The sequence below is a fragment of the Thunnus thynnus genome, chromosome 21 (genome assembly GCF_963924715.1).
Source record: "Thunnus thynnus chromosome 21, fThuThy2.1, whole genome shotgun sequence".
Taxonomy (NCBI): Eukaryota; Metazoa; Chordata; class Actinopteri; order Scombriformes; family Scombridae; genus Thunnus; species Thunnus thynnus.
The window spans coordinates 23,933,224-23,959,751 of record NC_089537.1 but is presented as its reverse complement, the minus strand read 5'-3'; the positions used below and the strand labels follow the sequence as shown (position 1 = coordinate 23,959,751).

Sequence of the window (26,528 nt, the reverse complement as noted above, 5' to 3'; positions counted from 1 at the left end):
GAAAAGCTATACTCTTGCTGGTACATGTACTAATATTTTCATATGACCTTCCCTTTTATTTCAAATAGTTTTCCTTACCCTTCACCTTTACTAAATTAACAAAGGATAACAATGGCAACTGAAATGATTTGACAAAGGTGTTACACAAATGCAATTTCGATGTAGCAGACAATGACAAGAAACATCTATTGAAATGCTCTGTGGTTTTTGTTGCTGTTGTTCAGCCTGCCTCACACTGTCCTGGGAAACAGCACAGTGATGCTGTCAGCAGTCATCGGCTTCTCTGCTCTTATCTTAACAAAACTGAACCTTAATCTCTCAACTGCCAATCAACAGCAAACAGTCTTATTAACTAACAATCACTTCAACAGAATAAGAAACAGCAGTTTTGTATCTCCCAACTATGCCTGTTTGTTTGCTTCATCATATGTTCTGGTAACACTGTGATTTTTTTTTTTTCAGAATAAAAGTGTTACCTCTATTACTCAAACACAGACAACCAAAATAAGTTTGTCAAACAATCACATCTCAATCGTACAGCAGAAAATGACATGATTTGCTCCACACAATCCACAGATAAAAAATTACACAAGTAATCTAAGACAGACGCATGATACAGGCTTGTAAGGCTTGCTTCTTTGACAGCAAAATAACATTTTTTCTCTTAATCATGCTCTCATAGTCAACCTTGACATTTTTGATTTGATTCTAAGCTGCTTGGTACACCTCTCTTGTACTGCCCATTCAGTCCGTGCTGTGGCTGCTTCTTCTGAGTTTGAAAGGCATAAATAGAAATCATCAATCTAAAATACTTTTTAGTCAGAATAATACAATAGTCTGCAAATAGCACCTTTGATGGTGACTTTGTTTAAAACAATAGGATGCCTATGTAGTGCTGAAATATTAGCATCTATGTTAATCACTATGTCTATCAATGGCTAAATTTTGTACATTGACATCCTGGGAACAGTCAAATCCAACTTTCCCATTCGTATTTACCGCTTCTTTGGATTATTCAAGTGCATGCACACAGAATTACGCATCTCATTACAAGATTTCAACCAGTATTTGAAGGCAGTGTCTGTTTGATACTGTTGGGACTGCTGATGTGGTGTTGAACAAAAGTGGAAAATGTAGTAAATATTTTGGCACCACAGTGCTGGTGGAATTCTTTAAATGTTATATGCAAATGACCAAATACCATAATAATGATATGTGTTTTTATGTGCTTTTATTCTCTATTTGTTGCTTTAATTGAATACAGCTTTTGGCCAGTTTTTAAAAAAAAAAAAAAAAATTAAATCAACTTTATCAAGGTATATTTACTTTATCACCATGAAGTAAATATGTCAAATAGATAAATGCAAATGAATGGACTGTCCTGTCAACAGACAATACTACAGTAAGCTCCCTTTTTAGTGGCAGCATAGTAGGCTGTAATGTTTTACAAACCAAGTCTTGTCTCAAAATGATGTAACTGAAAACCTAAATGCAATGCAAACAGAGAAACGTTTAATGGTACAGTATGTTTGCCTTCATTTCTGCCTCTTTGATACTGAATGCTAGCCAGATTGGCTGATTTACTCCTGAGCCAGAGCAGAACCTGGCACCGCTTCCTCTACTGCCGTCCAGTGTAATCGTCTCTTTGACTGACAGCTCTGTCAGGAGCCATGCAGGAGAGATGCTCAGCACTGTGTTAGGATTTAATTACTGATCTACTATTAGGATGTACACTTTTAATTTCTATGCGTGCAAACCTGATGCTTTCGGATCATGATGATGATCTTGTTACATAGATGTCAGTAAAGGAATGAAAACATAATTTCTCAATCAGTTTCTTATTATGAGTAATAATGTCTCAGTTTGAACAAAGTGACGTCTTGAACTCCTGTGCACCAATCAGGATTTGATGGCAGTTGGTAGTTCGATCAGACCACACCCACACAGTCCTGATTAGCAGCTTAGAGTTTTTGTATGTTAAACTCTTCATTTTGAGTGAGTTAAATCAAGTACCCTAATACACAGACCTCAGCCGGTCACTACTCCTGCCTGCATTCATTGACATGGAGTGATCTCCAGTTACCAGTCCTCAGTTTGGGCTAATGTCACTGCATTACCAGGATAAACCCCACTGCACTCTGGGTGACTGATACCTCCGTCTTCAAGCAGATATCAGCGATTCTCCTTGATTGACAGTTTGAAATGACTTTCTTTACTCACTCAAAGTGTTTTCTGTCTGCCTCCACCTGAGGATATTGAATCAATCATTCCTGCTGCCCCCCTCCCTTCCTTTTCTCAAACACACACACACACACACCGTGTGATATGAAGAATTTCTTCCTTTCTTCCTGCAAAGTGTATGCTGGCCTTCAGCCTGTCAGTGATAGAACCCTGTCACTTCACCTTATTTTGGAATGCAGAGGTAAACAGTTGGTTGAACTTACGTTTTTGTGCCACACTTCTGTTTGATTGCTTCACTCACCTGAGCTACCTGGCTTAATTAGCTTATTTAACGATGTTGTGGGAGAACTTCCAGAAATCAATAAAAAATGGGAACAGCAGGTTGGTGCCCCACCCTCAAACTATTAACAAGTGGCAGGATGACATGAAGATATGGCCTCATAACATATGAGGACACATTTTTGTGTTGTCTCTTAGAGTGGATGGGTCTACAATGCACAACTGCTAAAGCACAGAGGCTTATCAATTAATGCACAACATCGAGGACCTGGTATTTATGAAGGCTGTTGTCCAACCCAGTCAAAACAAAGCTGATGTTCACTTTGCCTGGGTTCTTACCACACCAACTGGCACTATTGAGACGGCTGGGTGCTCCGGTGTGGTGGGGCAGGGGAAGTCCTGCAGCCATGCTGTGGCAATCCTATGGAAGATAGGTCAATGAATCGTCTATTCAGAGCCATAACATAACAGCTGTTGCCTCCTTGTTATGTATAAGTATACCGGTCTAATTTCAAATGACAATTTGGTTAAGGACATCATCAAAGTAAGTTTAAAAAGAAAATTATCAATATAAATGGAGCTGTCCATCTTTTCTATCTAAGTATTGTAAAGCCAATGATGGTAATACCTTAAAAATGCATATCTGTTCTATTTAAGTTTTGTAAAGATGCAGTTTGCGGTGTCTAAGGGTCTAACTGGATTGTCCTACATGGACAAGCAGCGCTACTGGAACTCACAGACGCAGCGCAATTGAGTCCCAAAAAGGTTGAGCGATATATATTTCAAGCACCACAAAGCAAGTGCTGACATATCTGAGAACATACTGCCCATTTTTCCATCTCTACTGCCAACCCCTGCCTACAGCTCACATGAAGCATTGAAGATGAGCTTAGTAGTGGCCAATGTTCCAGTGGGCAGCCTTCTGCACAAATGCATCTCTGCTGAACCAAACCCAATTCCAGCAGCCCCCACACATCCCCAACAGCCACATAGTGAACATGGCATTGTCATTTTACAATATGTATGTCAAATTAAATGAGAATAAATGTAAAGAATTAATTAATGAAAAAAATAATGAAAAAAAAAATACTTTGATGACATCTCATGTTGTAAATAGTCACATCATATTACAAAATGTGATGCAACAGTATTAGCATTGAGATACATTTCAACAATAAAACATGAACTGCTGAAAAACTGCAAACAAAGTTGGAAAGAAGTTTCATGACGCACAGGATTAAAGAGCTTGGATAATCCCATGTCTCTCGCATATCAGCCAGAATGCTGAGTTCTAACTGACCAGTCTGAAGTGTATAGAGGCTGAAGATTAATTAACATATCTGTCCTGCTGCCTTCAGATGGCTGCAGGGATTTAATGACCTGAAGGAGAAGCTTTTCGTACAGTTTAAAGCAGCTGTGGACAACAGATACTGTCAGAATCAATCATATTAATATATAAATCAATGCAGACTACTTTACTGCTTTAACCACATTAAACTTTATATTTCTTTATGTCGATTCAAACACATCTATTGGCTGGGGAGTGTTTGATCAAATGTCGTTTATTTATATTTTAAGCATTATTCTGAAAGAATTTCGCTCTTGCTGATAAAATCACTGAAGCGCCAGTGGAGTGACATTGCTTCAGAAACAGACGTGGTTCTGAGACATCTGTTCTCAGCACAGCCACCTGTGCACCGTGTGTGCTGCACTTGGCTCCAAAATACACAGACAGGCAAAACAACTTCAGGAAACCATAGCAGCTCTGCTTGCATTGGTGGTTATAATCCGTAACTAGAGGCTTCTGTCTCACTTGATCCACCATTTGGTCTCTCAGCTGTTTCTCTTTCTCACCAAAATAACCTGTTAGCTATTGCATCCAAATAACAATCAGCGAGCCAAGTAATTTACAAAAAAGCTTCAGCGTAATATTTCCATTTAAGGGAGGCTTAGCCTTCCCTAGCCTCTTATTAGCGCTGCCTATAGCTGCGGGTTTACAGGTTGAGAGGAGAAGCACAGTAGTTAATGTCACTGAACCGTGGCTTTCTGCAAGCCCCAGATGGAGTGTTGAACTCCACAGCGTTGCTGGAGATTAAATGTCCTGTTTCAAGCAAGAATTGTACATCTCTGACTGAACTGTTTTCCAGCAAGCTCACACATGTGAAACTGGTGGACATAATTCCACAGCTTCAACCAAATGGATCCCATGGTTACTACCTCCAACTAGGTATGTTTCGCTCCATCTTAGAAAGTCATCATTGATGTACCATTTGATTGGTTCACAATTTCTACCTAAACTCAAGTCTTTCTATTTTACTGAGACGCTGCCAAGGATTGTAGATGAGTTTCTTTCAGGCAGACTCACTCTGTGCCATAAATATGTGCATATGTGTTACTAGACTTAGGTTCTAGTTATAAACCTGCTGTATGGAACTCTCCACCTTTGTACATTTTGTCTCCCTCTTGTTGTTGTAAATCATATGCTACTTGAAAAATATGCTCCCAGGTCACAGGGGAATTTCAGTCTTTCAGTCTTGACATGGAAAAAAAAACAACAACTTAGAGTCATGGGATTGTCAGGCAAGGTAATAGGTGAAGGTAGCCATGCTATTGATTTAAATTATACAATTCCAGTAGAAATTGTGTGATTGATGTAAAATGCACCTCTAGGTCAACCGTGCACCACCGCATATTGTCAGACACCATCTTTCCTGTGTCTATGTAATGGTAACTTGACTAAGTGTCAACTGACCCAATGTATTGCTAGGTCCTTTGTGGGGTTTTTTTTTATGTTTGTTTGTTTTTTGTTGTTTGTTTTTTTTTTTTTCTATTGCTTGTGGTTCAGTTGTATATATGCATTAAGTGGTGTTTGACATTTAATAATTGTAATGAATTTCTACATATAACTTCCATGGTTTAAATAAATGGCATATGAGTTAAATGTTTGAATTTAGTGATGTTTTGCCATTTTAATGGTGAATAATTGTAATCACTTTCTATATAAACAAATTCCTTGATTTTAATAAATTCCATGAGTGAAATATATCTTTTTGCCAGTTTTTAATAAGCTTTCCTTTTCTTTCCTTAAATGTGGTTCAGTTTATGAGCACATCCACTAGCTCAATAACCTGTATGAGTAAATACAACAAATTACATTAGCAATTTAAATTAAAACAGAAAACAGGGTGAGAAATCAAATAATGATAAACAGACATATTTTAGTTGGACGCAAGTTAAATTACAAAATATTGGTATCTGTAAACATTTAAATAGTCTGTAAATCATTCGATATCATTCAGTACTTGAGAAGTCATTACAGAAGTAAAAACATCAAGGTGCCAAACACAAGAACTGTTAAGTATAAAACCAGAGACCATCCACGACACACCCTCTTTCTCGTGCATTATAATTGTAATGGTTTACAGCTTTCTTTAAAATAGACACAATCAGCAGTGCAGCACTGAGATACCTGAAAAATATAATGTTAGAGGCAATTCATAAGTACAAATTATAGTACAATCAAGGCACTGCGGTCTGTCTAATCAGGTCCACTCAGCAGGGAATATAAGTAAATATTTACAAATATTCAGGTTCATTGGAAATCAGCCGCCGTCATCAATCAGCGTCCTCATAGATGATCACACCCTTTATGTTCACAAGTGCTGCACAGATTCGGTCCATGTTGTGTGCCAGGTTGATAGGTATGGTCTGGGAGATTATTTTGAACACCTTGAGCCTAATAATTCTTTCCACATGTATGCACACATCCGCAGTCCTCCTTATGCCGGTAAAATCCTCATCAGATGACTGCCCTCCTTTCTGAGTGAACACTGGCAAGACATAATTAACCCTTCTCTCCAACAGCAGATCTCTGATGGTAAAGCCTCTGTCTGCCATCACTTCATAGCCAGGACCAAGGTATGAATGTAATAAGCCCACATGGGGTAATAGAAACTAAATACTCAAGAGTATTGCTGGATTAATAATGGCTGTATGACTCGCCTCTGGAGTCAAGACTGTGTGTGGTTTCTGCAGGGTGGTCTCAGTGCAGTTAATGATGTAGGTGGTATTGGGGACTTCTCCCTGAAGCACTGAGGCATCGTGCTCTGGATTGTCTGCCATGGCAGCCAAGGAATGTAGATCCTTATGTGCTCCTCCACTGTGTCTATCTAATAGGAGAGGATCAGGCCCACTACCCCCTGGGACATTGCAAAGCATTCTGCAAGATCACCCTGGAGTAGATTCAACCTAAGCTTCATCGTAGTCATCAATATTTGATCCATTATATGCTTCTTAAAGTTTGCTATATAAAACTGCTGCAGATATTTAATGTGATCGAAGAAGACGCTGAGAGAAAGGCCTGTGTACGATACAGAGCTAGTGTCATTCTTCAGGATGGCATGGGTTAAGTGTTCTTCACCACCACATTGTGTTTCTCTGTCGCATACAAGCTTCCTCTTTTCTCCTAATATGTACCTGTGATCCATCAATGCCTGAACCACCCACTGAGTGTCAGAATCTTTATGCTTTAGTGAAACTGACAGTGGAACAGTCTGGTCAACCTCTGCATCACAGTGCCTGTCATCTGCCAAACATAAGACCACATAAGACCACGACCAGTTTAGCATACAACATAAAACATACCCAGGCTACTCACAAGTGTAGCAGTCATTCAAATAATCATACTGCATATATTTGTCCCAAATTCTACAAATGCCCTCTACAAGCAGTGATAAGCAATATACAGTGACGTGGGAGGACCAAAGGACAGTTGATTGGACAAGCGCGACGTGAGAGCATATATTAACTGTTATTAGGGACACCAACTGAGACTACTAACAATAGTTAACATTAGCTAGCTTAGGTAGCCATTCAAATGTCCGTTACCTGCGGCTGCTTATCTCTTGAAAAGATGTTGCCTTGGATTTTTAATTGGGGTTTCATAGTCCAGCCACTTCTCTGGTATCAGGTGGTCTTCTGTTGGTCTTGTGTCAACGAAGTGAAAAGAACAAAGATACAGTCGCTTTGGTGGGTTCTTCAAATTTAAAGCTTTTAACCACAGGTGAAGGGATTCCTCATTCTTTGGAGGGGATGAAGTTTGTAGGGTGCCTCGCATCCACATTCAGCTCTCATGCGTGGTCGTTGATGAAAACACTCCTGTTCCAAGTAAACCTTTCGTTTGTACAAGTTATTATAGCAACCTCTAACTGCACAAACAGTTCTGGTTTTCCTCAAAGTCATGGTTGTCTAAAGAGTTATGTTAGCTGTTAGTTAGACCGGACGTCTTGCACAAACAATCGTAATCTGGCTGCGTCCGTATTTCCATTGAAAATAAGGCAAATAGAATGTCTGCAGTGTGGGAGTATTCAGTGTCTCTAACCCAGCCATGACTCATTCGCCGCAATTGTGTTGTTAAATAAAACAGGTCTGGAGGACAGGATTGTATTGTCCTGTATCATTGTGTTGAAATATTCATTCGATTTTCTGCTTTCTCTGCATAGACACAGAGAGCAATGCCATTTAGTTTGTTTAATTTACAGTCATATTCACTGCCACACTAGCACCTTGACAGCACATGTCAGTGTTGTGGCATCTCCTCGGGGGTTACGCAAGTGGAGACCGCACATAATACTCACATAAAGCATAGCTGGGAGGGTAATTTCAAGCCCTGAATGCAAAACTGTTGCAGAAATCCTCTTCTTTTTGTTTTCTCTCTGTGTTTTTACTAGACAGTCACTCCATTCACCATGGTAATATTACTGTTCCAGACAGAGAGGCGAAAAAAAAAAAGGAAAATAGAAAAGAAAAATCCAACGCTGAAAGTAATTCAAACAAAAACCCACAGGATGAGTCAAGATTTAAGTGGCCATTTAAATTAGGTGTGAGGAATTTGAGTGGAATGAGTGTGAAGTCTCAAGTGATGACACAGGAAGGATGAGGCAGGTTTTAAATGAGCTCATCCCAGCTTGCTGGAATGGAAGACCAAACATAATGACTCGTAATATAAAAAGCAGAGATTTGTGTCAGGCTCTGTGTTTGAGGTGACCTTGGCCCGTTGGGTGAATGTTCATTCAGTTAACATTAAAGCATCATTAAGTGAAATCTTTTGATATTAATGTTAAATCAAATGACTAGGGTTGGGAAGCAAAAAACACTTCCAAATTAGAACTGAATCCAAAATGCCAGGAACCAAGTACCCATTAAAAAATTTGAATTTCAGTTCTGCTTATTGATTCCTAAACACGATAACCCTTTATTATTGCAAACAAATGCTACATATTTGCAAGGAGGTGGCTATCTGCTAGGACCTGTCTATGTCATGCATCAACGCAACAGCTTGTCGATTCGTTTATAAACGAGCATGCATCGCTAACATCACATGAGTAGTGAATGAAAGATGGACCACGGTAAACACTCAAAAGTGCAGCTGCACTTTATCAAAGAAAAGGACAAGGCAAAGTGCAATGCATGTGGGAAGCTAATAAGCTGTAAGTCAGGTTGCACATCAAATTTGACTAAACATTTAAGGGAGCACGGCATCAATCTAACCTCGTTAGCACCTCTGGTAGAGCCAGGGATACCTAACCACCACACACTGTGTATGCATGTACTATTTTCCTGTTGTCATGAAGCTGTAGCTTTTCTTATTTGACTTTTTCTTGTTGTTCAGCAACATACAGCAACTCAGCTGCATTCAGAGTAAAAATAGTTCTGTGTAAAATAATGCAAGGAGCTGTGTCAGTGTGGGCGTGTTGTTTTAAAGTGTCGGTGAGACAATGAAATACGATCCAACAAGTCCGGTTGAAGTAACAGATTATTGCTTTTAAAGGCTGATCAGAAAAACACTGCACAGCGGTTTGTAATACTCACACTGTAACATTGTTTACTAGTGCATACATGTGGAATGTGTCTATGTCAGTGGACGTCCAAAAAAAGTATCAGTGGAATGGCGTGCGCGTCATTGGTTCATGTGCAAATCCACAAAATGCAGAAACCATGAAATAGCTTTTACAGTGACAGCATGCTATGTCATTGAGGGAAAGATGAGATGAAAAGTACTCAAAAAATAGCAGAATGTTCAGTTAAAAAAAATTTGAATTTAACCCTAACCCTAACCCTATTTTAATGAAATAATAAAAGTCAAATTAAATGCCTAAAGAATAAAGATATTTTTGTTATCTAAACATTGGATCATATTGGAACTGAAACTGGGAATCGATAAGCAGAATTGGAATTGGAATCGATAAAATTCAAACGATACCCAACCCTACAAATGACTGTGTAATATGAAAGGGCAGCTAGTACTTCTAACCCACTGGGAAATAACCACCCAACTCTGCAGCTCTATGCAGCTTTTAGCCAATTTAATCTCATTGTTTGTCGGTTTCGGGCCCGTACAGACCGTCTACACAGACATTGTGAGGGGAAATGGCTCAGGTAAGAGCAAATATGGCTAAAAAAAAGTAGAAAGTAAGAAGGTCCTACAATCTGTTTCAAATAACACGCAATCAACCCTCACCAACACACACATATGTATAGTTGTGTGCTTTGGTATACAATAAGTTAATGTAAAGTTAATGTATTTACAGAGAGTGAACCATGGCATTGCTGACATTTTTTAATTCTATCTGTTAAGGTTGTCACTTCTTGAACTGAAATTACAGCTGCCATTCAAACATTCCTAAAATGATCTGTCATTCTGATCTCTCTATCCTGCCCTACAAGCCCCATCATTACACTAGATAAATGTTGTTGTCTTAGATATCACAAAACGAGGAACACTAGCAAGCCATGCTGAACAGATAAACATTACACCATCTGAAAAGTACTAAAAGTAAGCTTTTTAGAAGAACCGTTGACTTTTTAAAATGCAACAGCCTTACATGAATGTTAGCTTGTCACTCAAGTGAGGCAGCAGAGGTGCTGAACAGTTCAGTTCCATAACGTATGGTTAGGTAATGAGCTATGTGTGTTGCTTATGCATTCCTTCAAATGACTTATATGTTAGTTTTAATTCATTCTAACTCAGTCTATTTGAAAAAGTGCCCTACTTTCTATAACTCTTAGTACTTTTGTCCCTATTTTTGGAATGTCCAGTTGTTCCCTTTGTGCTGCCAACCAACCAGCAGGAGTCGAAAGCATGCAGCAACAAGGACAAGAACCTTTGCCAAATGCAAACATGGACAATCGTGCTTGTTGGAAAGCACAGCCATTGAACTCAGGGTGCTCGTAATGGTGGACGTGAACTTCACCTCTGCCTAACCCATGTGCATGAATTCCAAAAGATTTAATCCTCTTTTTTGTGCTGTTCCCTGACATATTTCCTAAACCATCTCAGGCTGGAATTCTAGTTAGTTGAAGATACACATAAATATCTCTATGGATGTATGCAGAGAAAATACAGGAAAACACATGAAATAAATAATTCATGTATGAACATGAACATGTAACTCAATTTTTGACCAACGAGGAGCCCGGAAAAGCTTTCTCCAGCCTTCGCCCTCCTCCACAATTTGGTTTAATTTTTTCTAGCTGTCGCATCTTATCAAATTCTGTTGTGCATTAGAATATAATGTCCATAATTTTAAGTATACTTAATCTCATCAATTTTCCAATGTAAACACTATTCATGCTCAAAACCTTCCTTCACTTGCTTCCCTCAGCTCCTCTCTACCTCCTCACTGAAGAAGCCACTGTCACTGTAAGCAATGTGCAACAACCAATATGAAGCTTCATTTAGAAAGCTACATTAACCTTAGCTGACTACAGTCAACAATTAGCCTATAACAGCATTAAGCGATTATGAGCTCCAGTGCCAATGCAGCATGATGAAAACAGTACTGAACAATTTAGAAAAGGAAGGAACACTTCTACTGACATTATTAAAACTCTAAAATCCCCAGTTCCTACACAAGGGTTCGAGGCAAAGAGTGACAGCACATAGACCACATAACCAAACACTAATGAAAGTGTACACTGCACCTTCATTAATTGATTAATAAGATCCATTTAAAGCTTGTAATGATAATTATTTATTTATGTTAGTCCAGAAGGGCACTTCAACCAAACGCTGCAAAAGACAAGCTGCGTTAATATCATAGGCAGCTATTTCCAGCAAATAAGCTTGAACGTACGCTGCCTTATGTTACCTCAAACTAGAGCAAGGTATTTCCTCTCTGTGGTTGGTGCAGAGCAAACAGTTAAAGAGGGAGTGAATATTGTTAAATACAACATTTAATAACCTGACAGAAGTCCCAGGTAATAAAATCCATCAAACTGTTAAAACACCAGCTGCTATCCCTTGCTGTCATTTAGGGCTGCTAAAGTGAGACATGGCCTGGCACAGCTTTAAAATAAACAGTCTGACATTTTGGGAAACTTGCATTGATTGCCATCTTACCCAGAGTCAGATGAGAAGATCAATATAATTTTTTTTTTCTTTTTTTCTTTTTAACCTAGTTTATCACAATGACTGTAAGCAGAGGGGAAATGTTATCATAGCTGCAGCAAAAGAGAAACATAAAAAAATGCATCTCTTGCAAGTCTAAAGTTGTCCTTTTTGCACCTTTTATTGACATGTAGAAATATAAATGTGAAATCAATACATTGTATTTTTGGCTGCAGTGACTGCATGCAACATTTTAAAAAACCTCATATTGAGTTACCAAGTTTACACATTATTCATATAATTGTTCACTGTATTGTAGGCAGGATTTGAATTTCTCTCTCAACTCCCCCTTTTTTAAAATTCTACACGCAGCTTTTGAGGAGAGACTTTATGAAAATGTGCATGGTTCTTCCTTTTTTTTTTTTTTTTTTAGCAATTACTGCATCTTGCACCTGTTTATAATGGCAGGTGAAACTTACTCAGACTGACCCTAAGAGATGCATCCCAGCTTCTCCATTTAGTCCAGTCAAAATCCCATACACTGAATACTACCATAATCTCACCTAGACAAGCTAATTTAATTAAAGGGTCTAGTTCGCTGAATAGGGGTTCTACTGGAGTTGTATTCACCTTGTCAAAGGGGCTATGGCCTTGGTGCAAAATAGTTGCACTGTACCGGAGCTCTTGCTAAAACAGTTGTTTGTGTGGAAGGATCTCCAAGTGGTAAAGATAGCAATAATAAGAGCTGTGGGAATTTCCTGGTAATGTTAGTGTTTTTTTGGGTGGGAGGGGGGGGTTGTGAGCAGGGTTTCCTTCATCAGATTGTGTAACTTTAGTCCTTGGTCTGATGAGGTGAGATGAATTGAGTTGCAACGTGTGAGTATTGATATTGCCACTTGTTAATGTTGATTAGTTAGCGTTTTGGTTCTTTTCAAGTGCTTGGGAAAATTGGTTAGGAGACCTTTTAGATGGATTTGTGTCTAATACAGTTATTCGAGCTGTGTGGGCTTTAGGAATTGCCTTCATGCATGGAGGTTTGGAACAGGTAGAAACACTTTTTGCCTTTAGACGTGGTCGGACAAAACATTATACAGGAAATGTACAAATGGATCCTTGTAAAACAGTAGTATAGTAAGAGCTGCCTGGGGAAAAAAGTCGAAAAGTCTTTTGATCAAATGGGAACACCTTGGTTTAATGCAGCACTGGTATTTGATCTTGTCCTTTGATTAATTTCTCTGAAAACCATTGAGGACAAAGAAACACATTGAAAAGAGAGGAGGGCAGGGATACAAGAAATCATTAGTTTGGCTCAATAAAATATCCATGCTGGATGGAAACGCAGTCTTGCTCTGTCTAAGTTGTGCCCCTAAACAATCATGGTAATTGTTTGGAAGCGGACCCAATCGATAAAAGGATTATTGGCACTGACAACACATGAGTACATATCAGTGTGTGATCAGTGTCATAACTGTTCCAGTGCAACAATACATTACATTTAATATCCTCGGACTGCTATCCAGCCAGCGGAGGCCTAAAGCAATTAAAGGCAGAATCAATGCCCTGAGTCAAAACACTGTGACAGCTCTATTATCCCTGGATATAGGAGGCCTAGTGGAGTCCCATTTCTCTGCTTCTCTCTCTTCCTGTTGTCTGGTGCTCGCCCACACATATACTCTCTCTCTCTTTCTCTCTCTCTCTCTCTCTCTCTCTCTCTCTCTCTCTCTCTCTCTCTCTCTCTCTCTCTCTCTCTCTCATCCGTCTTTAACTATCTGCAGTGGAGTAGATACACCACCGCACTATCACACACATAATACACCGACCTTTCACATTTTCAGCCATTTTCTGTCTTTTTTTTTTTTTTCACAGGAACATTCTCGCCGTCTTTCATTCTAAAATAATCCCTTCTGGTATTTTCTTACTTTTTCCTTCATTACCTGCCTCTCCCTGTTCTGTCTCACTGTCTGTCAGCATCAGTCTTCTGCTGCTGAAATCCACCCCATCAATGTCAGCCGCACATCAGCACTGACAGCACTTTCATCTAATCTCTTTAATGTGCTCAGACTCTTCTAGTCCTCCGAGGAACCACAGGTGAAAATGATTTTTGCCTGCATTTGTTCATTTTGACATATAATACTTTGCTTCATTGACCACTGTAGCTACAGGCTTAAATTATCTAAGATAAATCTTTCAAAATTACATTTCCCCCATTCTTTTGAAGCTTAACGCTTACCTTGGTGTGCTTAACAAACCAGCCAAAGCCGTAGCTATAACTGAAAACAGCAAGGTCATATCCTTGGTATATTTTGTGGGAATTCTGAGGTTTTACCAACCTGGAAGGAGTTTACAATCTGCTGTTAAAAAGATATATATTTTTAGACTAATTACAGTATTTTCAAATCCAGAAATGTTCCATCAGGATTCAGTATTTCTCCATCAGAATGTTAATCCTGGCAGCATGAGGGCTTTGAAACAGCATTTGGAGTAATTTTCTTGGATGTTTCCTGGATTGACTCATGACCTCAGTATTTCTAAAATCCTGAGTTTAGCTCTGGAATTGAACAAGTGATGACTGATGTCTTTAACCCTGAATTAGCTAAAGACAAAAAAGCTGCAGAAGCTACAGACAAATCTGAAGTAACTCTTCTGTGCTCCAAATGCCACATTCACGTCATATGGAATGGATGGCAGAGATAGAAAGGTTTCCATGATTACAAATAGCATGCAAACAACTCAAGATGGTTATATTATTGCAGAGTTGGTTGTGTGAGGGTTAAAAATACTGTGCATATATACCAGTATATCCATGAATTGGATATTATGAGGTATGCATGTTTGGTTTTCAGGCACTTCCATACAATTAAGTGCCAAGCTAGATATACATGTATCATAACAATCATAATTATAACTTAAGTAATGACTTGAACAGTATTTAAAAAAAGGAAATTGATCACTACAGTAACTCTGCCACTGATATGGCATGAATGCAGCATAATTTAGCAAACACCTACTACTCTAAATCTGTTGGCACTCTTGTCATGTTCTTGGAATATTAATTTAGAATATGTCTGATAAAAAGTTGCAACTGGCACTGTGAATTTGTGCTCAGCTTCACACTGACATTGTGAGCTCATGGGGTGTTGCTTATGGAAGAAGATAAGAAAAAGGTGGTGACAGCAGTGAAAATTTAGGTGGGTAACTAATGAAAGGAAAAGGCTGTCTAACACATCACTCCATAATCTCTCATTGGTATTCAGCTGGGTTGAGATCTGGTGGCTGTGAAGGCCATAGCATATTATTTACATCATTTGCCTACTCATATCAAATGATTATTATGTTTTTCCATTTATTTAAATAGGGTTTGTCTGTTCATGCAACATCTTTTTAACATTTTACATAGATTATGGTATAAAAAAAACTGCCAATAACTGTTGGACAGTGACAGGACATGATGTGCTACAGTCCCATCCAACACCCCAACTTCCACACTCTTTCTACATAAACAGCACTCTATTTCCTCCATTGTTACTGAAGTTGGCATCGGATGTTAATGTGTGCTGCAGAGTCATCCAGTATAAATATCATTCCTAGGGACACTGGGCAGAAATTCTCCAGGCTAAACAGCCAGTCAGACAACTCTCTCTCATGGGCTACTGATTCAACATGTTCAGTTGGCCAGACAACCACTGATAAGGTCTGACTACAGCCAGCAGCCAACATAGAACCCGCTGCAAAAGCTACGCACACTCAGCAATAGCCCAGTCATTTTATGTCGGTTTATGTGTCAGAGTCTGATATTATCTTGTAAAAACGGTCCAATTTGACATGTTGAGTCTTGGTAATTTTTCTGTAGTTACTTTACTGAGTCTTTAATATCTTTTGACATATCTATTTTATAAGGTCTTTTACATGAATGATATAAGAAAATCCCTACAAATCCCTCTGTAAGTTCTCTGCTATTTATTTATGAAAATGAAGGGAAAATCCACTCTGCAGCCACTGAAAAAAATGTACATACATTCATGTTTCTCAATGAAAAACTAGTGATTTCACATATGTCCAATAACAAGATACGAGTAATGTAAAATTTCAGTTTGAAAGAATAAACATCTACCATATATCCCTTCTGTTCACCTGTGCTGCTTTGTCTAAACAGTCCATCAGCCCTCCCAGGCAGCATGGTGGTTAGTAAGTTTAATGCTTGCAGACAGACAGTGCTGACTGATGAGGACACTGCCTGAGGAAGTCACACTTCATGCAGAGTACCTACATGTTTTTTGTCACTTCACTGTCAGTAGGTTGTCTTAATGAACTGTAGCAGATCCTGAAGCCTGCTGGCATCACAGGCTCATGTTAGCATTGTTACTTGACAAGCATCTGTAGTGAATCTGGTGCTTTATTTATCTTGGGAATGTACTGTAAACCAAGCTCAGCTGCTTGACATTCGTAACATTCCGTACATTCACAATGGTAAAATGATGGCCTATGGTATCCTGTCTCCATGCAAGAGCAGATCTAGCACCTCACCTCTAGCAAACCTTTGACAAATACACAGCTGTGTTTTTTTCAAGTGTTCTCTAATGACCAATTTATTTTATTCCTCCCGCTGCAGGAGAAGCTGAGATGCACCAGAGTTTGTTAACTCTTGAAAATTAGCCATCATGTGGATGAGCCATCATGTGCAGAAAGAGTACAGATTTTCCAAAACTAATTACAAACTTTCAAATTTTCAAACTTTTGGACCATTTCTCAAAGGTTTAAACATAATTATGTAACATATAATTATGTATTATTATGTAACATTCTGATTGAGGTGTTTCACAGGGCCTTTTTTACTCTGATGGAGCTTTCATTCAGACTTTTCATGGAATAAAAAGACTCAATAGATTACATTCACTTTTTGCAGACTTTCATATTTTTTTAGCAGCCTTTATCTTACAAGCACTTTTATTCTCTGGACTACTTCTGCCACATGTGTAAACTCTACACACAGAAAATAATTAGCTGAATATTTTGTACTTGTGTTCTGTTGTCAACTCAAAAACTATGATTCACGCTCTTCACATGTTACTTACAGTCCTTCACAGCAATCTGTAAAGTCATTGGGCAGCGTGTTACTTCATCAAAATGAAACTGAAATGTGCCGCACCTATTGGAATTAAAACAACAACACTCTACTGTTGTAAAAGCAGCTGTAACTAATGCAGTAGGTTGAAAAAAAAAACTACTCTGCTGTTAAAGCTGGGTCAGCAACCAAGCAAAGTGCCCCTAGGTACCAAATATCCAGGCTCATTGTATGGCAATTAATTTGTGGAATCTTAATTAGTTGATAATTTGTTTGTCAATATTGTGCGCACCACTAAAGCTCACTAAACTAAAATGATAGGGGCTTCAAAGAATAAGTCTACATTTTTCTTTCTGTTAAAGAATCCAATGAAAAGACTCAAACCAACAATTAATTGATCTAATAATAAGGAGCCTGATATATCTTATTCCTCTGTGCTATAGAGCCCCATTGTTGTCCAAACACATCAGTGAGCCACACTTATGCACTGGGTGACATGATCCTTCATTACCATGAACACACACACACTGTAGTTTATTTTGACTCAATCCCACACACACCTTCCTGCTGCCAGAAATACTCACTAGAGCACCAAATGTGGATTAATCCGCCACTGAAAATAGTCCCCAACAAATGCGCTATTTCTTCCTGTTTGAATAGGACTTGCTGAAAATTACAGTTACCAGTTGTTTAGGAAATTAGAGACCTTTCTTTTTCAGAATGAAAAAAAAAGAAAAAAAAATCAGCTCTTTTTAAAGAGATATGCTTTCTGTCAGAACCAATCAGCTTGGGGGAATGCGAGTGCCACAGTAAGAGTGCAGTCAGAAAGTACTGAGATCCTTATTTTGTAGAGAGACCCTCATTTAACATGCTTCTAATGCCTTTATTATTTCAATATATATTGTTTCATTTCATAATTAATACTGTATTGTCACAGCAAACTAATGATTCATTACTAACTAAGACAAACACAATGCACAAAGAGTAGGAGGAATTGTGTGGGGGTCAACTGGGGCACAAAACTCACATCTGGCCCCCGTAGTGCATTCATTTGGTCCAGTTAGTGTAAAGGACTTGTAATTGGTTTTTGGAGAGCCAACTAGACATATTCCTGGAGAGTACAATAATCATACTTTATGCTACTCACTACAAATGTGAGATATTATTATTGATATGGCAGCCATAGCCATTTTATTTCAGCTATATCATTTTTGTTTAAACATATGGGTGGAGTGGAAATAGTTAAAAGTAATTATTTCTACTGAATAAGAAACAATACAGTACATTTTTAAAATCTGGCAGTGGGCTTATAATTATCTATACCTCAGTGAAGATGAAGGTGAATAAGGGGACTGCAGGCCATTAGAGGAATTAATCATGATAGCCAATAAAAGTCCACTACATTAGATCTAAGCTCCTCAGGGAAAGCATTATGGGCCATGAGTCTTGTAAGCTGAAACAAATCATCCACTGCTCTTCCTCTGGCAATAGCCCACTACCATTATGATTTAGAGTAGAACTAGAAAGCAATACTCTCCTCCTTGTATATGGTACAGCTGTCCTGCCCTCCAACTCACACTCAGAGTTTCATAACCTCAAGAACAAACAATCTTTGTAAGTAATTCATGAAGTTATTCTTTTAATTTCCACATAATTCTCCTATATGATAATTTTCCACACAATTTATGCCGTAGGTTTATCCATTATTCATCTTAAAAAAAATAGAGAGCCAACAGGATCTTGGACAAAAAGGATCATGTGTGGAATATATAGAAGACTTTTCTGTAATACTGGCTACTTTTCATTTCATTTTGTTTGTTCTTATATTGTTGCTTTACTCATTTTTTGTGAAGAAACCATAACTGAGCTCATGTAATCCCACTGATGAATCAACCGAAGCTGCTATGCTGCATGTAGGATCTGGTTGTTACTTATTTCAAGCATAATATTCTGTATAAGCACATTTGGTCACCATCAGAAAATATAAACATTTTTTTTTCTTTCTTTTAAACAGTTATAGCTTTTTACTACATATCATATACACTTTGCCTTTTTGGACCATTTGCATGGTCTACAATAATGTTTGATATATTTTCCCACAGTTCCAAACAGCCATTGCTTTCCATTAATTTACTTATGGAATAAAAATCAATTTGGCTGTCTTTGTTGAAATTTAATGTTGTGTAGGTTTTTATGTGTGTATTCTAAAGTCCAATGGAAGTTAATATGAGGCCGCAGCAGTCTTAGTTAGACAAATCAAGTGGGGATCATAGTTACAGTCTATTTAGTACCAAATTACCACATTGTGTTACTGTCCCTCTGTCAAGGCTCAGCAAGGACAGAAATACAACGACAGAATTTCATCATAAAAAGCTTTGAGGATCTTGATTTATTTAACTCAGACTGGTGATGTCCCACATTGGCTTCAGTTGTACTTTGAAATACATCTTTGCACAGAATGAGAAGAGCGGTCTTTGTTCCCCATCACTTATATTAAATTCACGTTAGAAAGGGATCTGTTTGTGGCCAGTATGAACAGGAGGATCATTTAGAGCAACCAATAACCCTTTCAATGTACATATGGGGACTTGAAAAAAAACATAAACCTATCCTTTAATGAGTTTTCCGAGTTTCAAGTTTCAAGAGCTGTTATTAATGATTCCATGAAGATGGAAAAACATCTAAAAACGGACTTTAAAAGCTCAATATGAATGGAATGCAGACTAATGGATCCTCAGAACAATAGACCAAATACCCTCAACTTTCTAAAGGCCCCTATCCACTGTATGATTGTGGGCAGAGCCAGACAGCTGGATTTTTTAAAACATGAGAGTGATGCAGATGCAGTTGATTATCCATCTCTGCTTGCATTCTGTTGTTTTTTTGGGTTTTTTTTGTCTTTTTTCAATGTAGTGCTACATTTGTACAATCTAACCTCCCTCAAAATTGATATTGTACTGGCTTACACACATTTAGACCTTATTAGTCCTAGTTGATGGAGCCTTTGAAGAATACCAAGTGTGGTGTATGTGAATTTATATTTACCACAGATTATGCAGAAGAGTCAGTGCTGTGTATGATATCTTTGACACAACATGGCATGGAGCTAAGGGGGGTGAAGATTAGCCGATCTATATCTGAAAACTGACACAGCCAAAGATACAGCTATGCAGATACACCCACCTGAATTCTGTGTAAAATTCTATAAAAACTGATAGATATTTCCAAGTTACCCTTTCTCTCTGTGTGCAACCTGCCCCCTTCCGTTCTGGTTAGGAGCCACATTCTCCAATCACATACCGTCTTCGAGCAATATGCTTTCTGAAACTATTTTGACACAGAGAAAAATGTTAGACTCAACATTTTCAGTGCTGCTTGAAATATTTACATAGTTCTTGCAGTCTGAGAAACATGAAGCACTATCATAAAATATGCCAGTGGCACAACAAACGTCTTTATTAATTTATGAAGAAAACATGTGCGCTGCCTGTAAAGTTACCTGCTGGAGCAGTCACCCACAGCAAGTAATGCTGATGTTGGCATCTAATGTAACTTTCAAAGCAAACTTGCCCAGAACTCCACCTTGTTGAAGGCAATAATTGAAGTCATACTGTAAGTTGTTTTAGATGAATGACACTGACCCAAGGCCAAAGTAAAAAAAAAAAAAAAAAAATCAGTGTGCAGCATTTTAGTGAAAATTCCTTGGGTACTGGCTAAAAAAGTTACTTAAAGTATTGCTGTCTATATTTACTGTTATTGGTTGGTATGACTGCAGATGTTACTTTCAGTGATAATTCTGATTTAGCACTTAAAATTTAAATCAGTAAGTACACAAAAAGGGTATTTATTGATTATAAAAGCATTTCATACTTTAAATCATATAATTTTAATTTCTAAATTACATACATATGGTGTGAGAGGAGTAGTTCTGGTTAAAGTGGTTAAGAAGCTATTCAGATAACTGACAACAATATGTACAGTTTGCTGGTAAAACATCTGAGTGTATGAAGATTGAATGTGGAGTCCCACAAGGCTCGGTCTTGGGACCTAAACTTTTTATTTTGTACATCAATGACATGTCAAAGATATTGCGATTTGTTTTTTGTTTGCAGATGACACTCATTTTTTTCATTAATTCAGGAGATGAATTAAAAGCTTTAGCAGAAAGCATTGTACATTAAATGGTCAAACTTAAAAGACGGTTTGATGAAAATAAGTTATCATTGAATTTGAACAAAACTGAGTTTATGGTTTTTGCTAATCAAAAAAAAGGATGAAAAAGTTTCACTGTCTGTAGATGGAGGTGATATTCAAAGAGTATGCATTTAGATTTTTGGGTGTAATAATAGATGAGAAACTGACATGTAAACCTCACATAGCACATGTAAAAACAAAAGTGTCTTATAATATTTTTGTTTTGAATAAAACAAAATATGTGTTAGACTACAAGGCAATATTAATTCTGTACTGTTCACTTATTTTGCCATATTTTAGTTACTGTGTGGAAGTGTGGGGCAACATGTACATGAGCAAAATAAAGTCATTGTTTACATTACAGAAAAGAGCAGTAAAAATTATTCATAAGCGCAGTCAAGAGATCACACCAACAGACTGTTTATTAAGTCAGGATTAATGAAATTCAAAGAGTTCAAGGATGACAATGCGATAATTCACAGGACACGAGGGGTCACTGAATGCTTTGATGAATAAGAAAATGATGTGAATCACATGCTATGGCCTTCACAGTCACCAGATCTCAACCCAATTCAACACCTATGGAAATATGTTCAAAAAGATATTCCCTTATTTGGTGTTTTGATGATGGTGGTGGAGAGCTATGTCTTACACGTCAGTCCAAAAGATTGAACAGCCATAAGTGTTCAGTTTAGTTGAGATCTGGTGATTGCGAAGGCAATAACATATGATTCACATCATTTTCTTATTCATCAAAGCATTCAGTGACCCCTCGTGTCCTGTGAATTATCGCATTGTCATCCTGGAAGAGACCACTCCCATCAGGATAGAAATGTGTCATCATAGGATAAAGGTGATGACTCAGAACAGCTTTGTATTGATTTGCAGTGACCCTTCCCTCTAAGGGGACAAGTGGACCCAAACAATGCCAGCAAAATGCCCCCCACAGCATAACAGAGCCACCAGATCCCCTCACTGTAGGGGTCAAGCATTCAGACCTGGACCAGTTTTTCCTTTAATTTGTCACCTGTCTGTATCTTTCAATTCAAGAAAATGTATAAAGAAAAAATAATTAGACTGTATGAAGTTGTCAGTTAATGGGTTTCCTTAGTTGATGGTGAACTATTGTATATAGCTTTTGATTCTTTTTTTGTCATGTTACTGTAAGTATTGGTTGTTAAATAACTGTAATTGACAAAGCATCCATTTCTATTGTTTATTTATGTTTTAGGTGAAGGGCAGGCAAAATAAAATTTTCTTCTCTCTGCTCCCTTTCAGCCATGGGATGTGTAAATTGAGTTGTGCTTTGAGCATGCTTGCTTTGTATTTCTTTTTTGGATCTGTGCATCACCATGAGCCAAACAAATAAATAATGAATGAATGAATGAAAATAAAATTATGAAATACCGAACTCAAGGATTTCTTTTGAAAACATAAAAATACCAAATCCTATTGAATCTAAGCTGAATCAATATTACTGTAAATCCCATCTGAATGGCAAATTTACTGTTTTGTTTTTGTGCCAGATAGTATCTATTACGCATCCAGATACATAATCAATGGCCTTATTCCAGACTCAATGGACATGTGCAAAAGCATAACCAATAAAAATTGCATAAATTAGTGCTGCAACTAACAGAAATTTTTGATTCAATCTGCCAAAAAAGGAATAGCACCAAATCATCACAAATGACAAGCTGTAACTGATTTAAAAAACGGCTTAAATGATGATCAAAATAGTTGCTTCAATAGTTATTTTTCTCTCCATCAACTAATCGATTATTCAACTATGAATAAACAGAAAAATACATCCCAGTGTTATAAAAGACAGTACAGAATGACAGAGCATGTGAAGGGCTTCAACTTGGCAACATTTACAAGCATGGAGGCATAACTCAAGGGAGCCGACATCAAAGGCATCATCTGTAGGCATTTCAAGAAGCCTCTTATTCAATTTGAAAAGTGCCTCTCTGAGTCTGACAACTGCTGTTGTGACACCAAATGGATTCAGTTTCCTTTTGGTGACAGTGTAACAGAGGGGTCAAGACTAACAGTGACAGCAAAGGATCCGTTGATTGAATTATCTGCTGCCGCTGTTGGAAAAAGGCAGATATGAGATCCGGCCCTCCTTGTCTAGTGGTAGATCGGCTGCTGGGCAGTTACCAGGGCTGACATCAAAAGCAATAAAGCGCTGTGTTTACGACCACGTATCTGTGACAGTGGATTCTCCACCCTTGCGTGCAAGAGGAACAAATATAATGCTGTGCTTTGGCTTCAAAACGAGTCTGTGACCAATTTACAAGAATAGATATGTGTGTGTGTGTGTGTAGCTCAGGATGTTCAGATTTCCCACTAGCAGGAGAGAAAGAGCATTTTTAAATAATTAATTTTTCTATTAATGAATATGATGGAGGTCCATGGTTAGCTTTTGAGCCTGGGTGGAGGCTGAAAGCACCAGTGTAAAAGTGAAGCTCTGATATTCTGAATGAATACAAGCATCAGATCAGGCGGCAGCAGGTCATATTTTCACTGAAATATCAGCAATAAAATATATAAGATAGAGCTTGTGTACTCCGATCAACATGAAATAAAACAGTGCTCATTTCCATGGTGTTAAAGTCACAGCCAACCTTCACACCTCCATCATTACACATGTATTATAATCTGCCTCTGCTATCAAACAACAAGGATAAACCATCTCCCTAATCCATGTTTAATTTCCTGCCCCACTGTGATATATATAAGCCCTTTTTCTGCCATCGCTGGTCATTATCTGCTGCTGATTAAAGCACCAAAAGGAATATGATGGATTACGGGGAAGCTGTTGGTAAATATATTGACTGAGGTTAATGTATAGACATGTGAGAGCAGCAGTGATTGAGGGGTATGAGTTTATGTGTGTTTAAAGTAATCATTTGTAATATTTTCACCCAAATAAATGCCCATATTGGTTCATATTGTCACTGGTTGATGTTACAGCTTTGCCTGTACTCAGAAAAGCTTTTATATTTGATGTTTTAAACTGGTGTTTGGCAGGTTTTCCCTAGTGAAAATACATGACATTATTCATTTTTTTAATTTTGAGTGTGTGAAATAAAAATAAGAGGAACTCATCCATTACATGTTATGATTCATACATACATTCATACATGTTTATTATTGGATATGAAGACGGAGTAAAATACAATTAACATAAAATTGGCATTAACCATAACCATGACTACAATTGTCCCCTAACCTTAACAGTGTTTATTATTGTAACCATAAAGAAAGTTCTCTAAGCTTAACAAAGTAGTAACTTTGTAAGTAACAAACCCAAAAAATGATATTTCCTTAAACCTTGACCATAGTGTTGTGACATCATTTTTTCTGTGATTTGGTAACAGATTTGGAAGACAGATACAATGATGTCACGCTGATAGGGTGTCAAATCAGAAAACCATTTAATTTGGAGGACATGTCACAAAACTAGACGATCTAAAGGCAGTGTTTGGTAACCTGGGAGTCAGAACACCTCCAAGGAGTCACAAGATGATCAGTGTAACAGGAAAGAAGAAAAATATTGTTCAGCTTCTCAAATTTAGAATCTTTTTTTTCTCAGACTTTTCTCTTTGTTTATTTCTAAAAATACTAAAATGTTTTACCTCTTCAGGCCTTTAACACTTATAAAGATGAAACAATCAGAGCAGTTTAGAGATGAAAATCACTCTTTGGTTGGAAGGTTTGTATCTCATAGACATATTGGGGGGTTGTGAGCATAAACTGCTTCATTTGAAAGAGCCACAGGCAAAAATATTTGGTGACTACTGTCTTAGAGGCCTGATGCAGGCCTGGTTAAATGATATATTTTATTGATGGATGTGGTTGCTATAGGTTCAGTCTCAGTAGGTCAGTAGTCATAACCTACTTAAAAATACTAATAGATAAAAGAGGGAGGTTAGTGGTCAAATCAGGATTATTTTACTGATTCTAGCTTGTTTCCAGGAAATATATCACCCAAAAACAAGTTTCATTTAGAGTTCAAATGTAAACTTATCTTCTGCAATGACATTAGTATTTGATTCAACATAAACCAGTTCAAAATTCACCATCGATACCACATAAACCAAAGCTGTGTCCCAATTCTACACTAAATACTGTGTACAGTATGTAATACATACTAGTTGTACTACTGTTACAAGTCTAACTATATTTGTATAGTACCTTTCATAAAGATTAGTGCAATTCAAAAAGTTTTACAAATCCCCAACAAACTGATTATAAGACAATAAATGTAAGCAGTAAAATCATTTGAGACAAATGCACATGAGAAAATATAAACATAATGAATATGTCAGATAAAAAAAAAAAACAGTAAAATAGATAAAAGACAATAACAAATTTAAAAAATAAGAGGGAGTAATTGAAAGTATTTTAAAAGTCAGCAGCCAGGCTAAAGAGGTGGGATTCAAGTTTTTGTTTAAAGATATCAACACTTCAAACTGCTCACAGTTCTTCAGGCAAACTGTTCCAACTGCCTGGAGCATAGACGCTAAAAGCTGCTTCACCAAACGTTTTGTCCTGAATTTTGGAACAACTAAAAGACTTGTGCCAGAGGACCTGAGAGACCATACTGATTCATACATTACAAGCATGTCAGATGAGTAGGCTGGTGCAAGACCATGAAGTGCTTTAAAAACAAGTAAAAGAATTTTAAAATCAATACTGAAACAGACAGGCAACCAGTGTAAGGACTTTCAATAGGAGAGTATTACAGTGTTGCTCAGAGTGAGAAATGGTCGCGCTTAAGCAATATTTTTGAGATGATAAAAAGCAGATATGGTGGCATACCCCACAGGAGCCTTATAGTACAGTTATTCAGTGAGCACTGTTACACACAGGCCTGGCGGCAGAGGTAGAGCTGGTCATCCATTAATTGCTCAAGTGTCCTGGAGCAAGACACTGAATCCCAATTGCTCCAAATGGTCAGCATGGTAACTCACTACCATTGGTTTTTGAGTGTGTGTGTGAATGGGTGAATGAGAGGCAAATTGTAAAGCACTTTGGATAAAAGCACAGTATAAATGCAGTCCATTCACCATTATTACCATGAGGCTAGGAGAATCATTAAGGATCCAAACCACCTGGATAACGGCCTTTTCTCCCTGCTGCGGTCGGGAAGAAGGTAGTGGATACAGGGAGAGGCTCAGCTTCTACCCTCAGGCCACTAGCTTCTAAATGAGGTCACTGCCTTACACCTAAGACTGCCCTATATATACATATATATAAGCTAAACATGCAGGCTGAACATGTCTTACTCTAAATTAAAAAAATCATTTAGCTGAAAAATCTATTTGGCATAGATAGATTAAATCATGGCAGCCAAACAGGCCACATGAGATACTGTATATTACATAGCGAGATGCAATTTTGCACCAGAGGAGG

General features: G+C 37.8%; 1 protein-coding gene and 1 long non-coding RNA gene across 2 annotated transcripts in view; one reads left to right on the top strand and one right to left on the bottom strand.

Moving 5' to 3' along the window:
- Positions 1-26,528, top strand: part of LOC137173418 (uncharacterized) — a 116,789-nt gene that overhangs the window by 57,222 nt on the left and 33,039 nt on the right. The gene's annotated exons all lie outside the window — the stretch shown is intronic.
- The window catches only part of vstm2a (V-set and transmembrane domain containing 2A), an 85,418-nt gene that overhangs the window by 44,695 nt on the left and 14,195 nt on the right, over positions 1-26,528 (bottom strand). The gene's annotated exons all lie outside the window — the stretch shown is intronic.